The sequence below is a fragment of the Artibeus jamaicensis genome, unplaced genomic scaffold (assembly GCF_021234435.1).
Source record: "Artibeus jamaicensis isolate MK-2021 breed Jamaican fruit bat unplaced genomic scaffold, CSHL_Jam_final contig_548, whole genome shotgun sequence".
Classification (NCBI taxonomy): Eukaryota; Metazoa; Chordata; class Mammalia; order Chiroptera; family Phyllostomidae; genus Artibeus; species Artibeus jamaicensis.
In genome coordinates this window covers 23003976-23007647 of record NW_026521883.1, presented here as the reverse complement: position 1 = coordinate 23007647, position 3672 = coordinate 23003976, and the positions used below count along the sequence as shown (strand labels likewise).

At 41.9% G+C, this 3672-nt stretch overlaps 1 pseudogene; it reads left to right on the top strand.

The window, feature by feature from the left end:
* The first annotated feature begins 293 nt into the window (after window positions 1-293).
* Window positions 294-1894, top strand: LOC119057635 (T-complex protein 1 subunit zeta-like; annotated as a pseudogene).
* The last annotated feature ends 1778 nt before the right edge of the window (window positions 1895-3672 follow it).

Genomic DNA, 3672 nt, shown 5'->3' with positions numbered 1-3672 from the left:
GCTGAAAGATTTGAAGGAAGATAACTGAATTAGGCATATTATGTGTGTGCTGTTACAAGGGTAGTGACAGAAAAAAGTAATAGAAATTAGAAAGTTCTTTAAAATGCTGTTGGGGAAATGAATGAGGAACTTCGGCTTCAATGTGTTCTATTTAAGAGACCGTTAGGACATGTAGCAGCTAGTGAACCGGCAGATTTAAAGTTATTTAAGGAGAAGTCAATAAAATTTAATGATTCTGAGCCAATTTTGAGGATCCTTCACGACAGGTCTCTTCCTTTTCTGCTGGCTCAGCTATGCCTGGTGTGAAGATCCTGAACCACAAACCCAGGGTGACCCAAACCCAGGCAGCATTGCCGGTCAACATCCCTGAGGCCTGGGGACTATAGGACGTGCTGAGGCCAACTTGGGGCCTACGGGCTCCATGAAGATGCCTGTTTCTGGAGACATCAAGTTTATTAAAGATAGCAATGCACTTCTCCATAAAATGCAAATTCAATACCCAACAGCCTCCTTAATAGTCAAGGTAGCACTAGCCCAGGACGACATAACTGGTAATGGTACCTCCTCCAATGTCCTAATCATTGGAGAACTGCTGAAACAGGCAGATCTCTACATTTCTGAAGGTCCTTGTCCCAGAATAACAGCAGAATGATTTAAAGCTGCTCAGGAAAAGGCACCACAGTTTTTGGAATAAGGCAAAGTAAGCAAAGAGATGAACAAGGAAAGGCTCATAGATGTGGCCAGGACATCTCTGGTACTAAAGTTCATGTAGAACTTGCTGATGTCTTAACAGAGATTGTAGTTCACTCTATTTGGCCATTAAAACGCAAGATGAACCTATTGAGCTCTTCATGGTTGAGACCATGCACATGAAACATAAATCTGAAACCTATACAAGCTTAGTCAGAGGTCTTATTTTGAACCATGGAGCATGGTATCCTGACATGAAAAAAGAGTAGAAGATGAAAACATCTTCATGTGCAATGTGCCACTAGAATATGAAAAAAACACAAGTGAACTCTGGCTGTTTTTTACAAGTGTGCAGAAGAAAGAGAGAAACTAGTAAAAGCTGAAAGAAAATTCATTGAAGATAGAGCTAAAAACTAATAGAACTGAAAATGAAAGTCTGTGGTGACTTAGATAAAGAATTTGTTGTTATTGAAGGGAATTGACTCATTTTTCTTAGATGCTCTCGCAAAAGAAGGCATTGTAGCTCTGCACAGAGCTAAAAGGAGAACTATGAAAAGGCTAACTCTTGCTTGTGGTGGGGTAGCTCTAAATTCTTTTGATGCCCTAAATCCTGGTGGTTTAGGACACCTGATGGTTTGGGACTTGCAGGACCTTTCTATTAGAATACATTGGGAGACTAGAAGTTCACCTTTACTGAGAAATTAACAATCCTCATTCTGTTATATTATTGGTCTAAGAACCAAATAAGCAAGCACTCACCCAAATCAAACATGCAGTAAGCAATGGCTGGATGGCTGTTAAGATGCTGTTGACCACAGCTGTGTAGTTCCAGGCTCTGGTGCAGTGGAAGTGGCAATGGCAGAAGCTCTGATTAAATATAAGCTTACAGTAATTACAAGCGGGTCCAACTTGGAGTTCAAGCATTTGCTGATGCGCATTTGCTCATTATTTCCAAGGTTTTTGCTCAGAATTCTGGTTTTAATTTTCATAAAACAATACTTAATATTCAAGGAGAACATTCAGAATCAGGTCAACTTGTGAATGTGAACTTGAACATAGGTGAGCCAATGGTAGCACAGAAGTAGGCATTCAGGATAGCTATTGTGTAAAGAAACAGCTTCTTCACTCCTGCTCTGTGATTGTCACCAACATTCTCCTGGTTGATGAGATCATATAAGATGGATTCTCTTCTCTAAAAGGTTGAATTGAAGCTTCTTTTGTATTATCGAGTCATGAAGATGCTACAGAGTGATCCTAAGAACACAGCTATGAAATTTTTGTCCTAGCTTCAAATGATTTTCAGAGGAATTTTATTTCTTAAAAATTTTACATTTATTTTCTGATTTTAGAAAGAGAGAGTAAGAGGAAACATTTATTTGTGCCACCGATTTATATGACACGCGCACTGGCCCGCAGTGCTCACGACATTATGGATGGAAAATCAAGACAAATTCACACGGACTGCCAAGTCCTGTGGAGGAAAAGGGACGGCACGGCTACTCCCTCAAGGGGGGAGTGCCCTGACCCTTGCCTAGACAGGCTTTCACTGGGTTTCGCACAGGAGTTCAGGTACCACCTATCAATCATTGTCAGGCAGTAAACAGTAGATAGCGTACAAAGAACTATTAGGGCTTCTTCTAAGTCAGGATCTATCAGCTAAAGGGCTACAGAATTTTGGGAAAACAAACTCATTTTCTGCCCGGGCCTTTATTATTTAACTAAGAGCATTCTTAGCAAAGCAGGCTTCACAGGATTTTTATATAGAAAGAGCTCAGGCCTAATCACCGGGGAACCTGCCATTCCCAGCACAAGGCTGTACCACCCTCAGTCATTGTTTTCAGGCTTAAGTCAGGCAGAGGAGGCAGATAGCCAAGGAATTCTCGGAGACCTCTCGCAGACAGATTGAGGACTCAGGCTTCATTAAAGCCAGCGGAGGGGGTCCATTACCCCCTTTCTGCTGCAGACCCCTGAGTCCTTCCTTGAGGGCCTCCCAAGTGATCATGTCTGGCTTAGGTTGCCCCCCCTCTGAGGGGTCTTACCTGTCACTGACTAACCGACCAAGCTTTGGGGGCCAGAGATGGATGAAGCAGAAGCAGTGTTCCTGTCAGGGAGATAAGCTTTGTCTCCTTGGCGGCTTATGATTCTCGCACTCAGCCTTATCCATGGGGGGTTTACAGCCCCTGAAACCGGGCAGGGCAGTCCCCAACGTTCATAAATTCATTGATTGAGTCTTTTATGTGCCCTGTCTCGGGATTAAACCTGCACCCTTGGTGTAACAGGACGGTGTGCTAGCCAACTGAGCTGCCCAGCCAGAGCTTCCAAGGAATCTTCTTTTCCCATATGAGGAAAGAGTATTGGCACCTATTCAAATTCCAAAGTCTGAAATCATAATTACAGTATTTTTTATTATACTCAGTGTTTACACATAAATCAGGCCATTTTCACCCAATACACAGGATATTTTGCTTTAGCTTTTGTGATATTAAATACATGTCAGAAAAGCATGTTATCTACCTTATTAAATGTTATTTGAAAAATAAAGTAAAATTTCATGTCATTCTTCAAATTTTGAAGCTTTAAAAAATATCAGTAACACCCACAATAAAGAAAATAATTTGGGCAAGGGTAATTATGGTTATTTCTATTTAACTCATTCAACCACCTTGGGGTCATATGGTGGTTCAAACTGTCATCACTATCAGTTAGCAAGTAACTGAGCTACCTTGAACCAGTTGAAGAGCAAAGCAAAGTGGAATGTGTGTAACCCAACCCACCAGCAGAGCCAACCCACAGAGTGCATATGGTTGCCTATAGCTGAGGCTGCATGCCCAATCTTGTAACTTAATAATCTTGTCAAAGTAATTGGCCACAGGTGGTCCACACAGCTGGGTGAACAGCTGAGCCTGCTCACTACTTTTGAGGCTGTCTTAACAAGTTGCTTGAAGTTGGGTGTGTATGATCCTCTACTCCAGCGATTCTCAC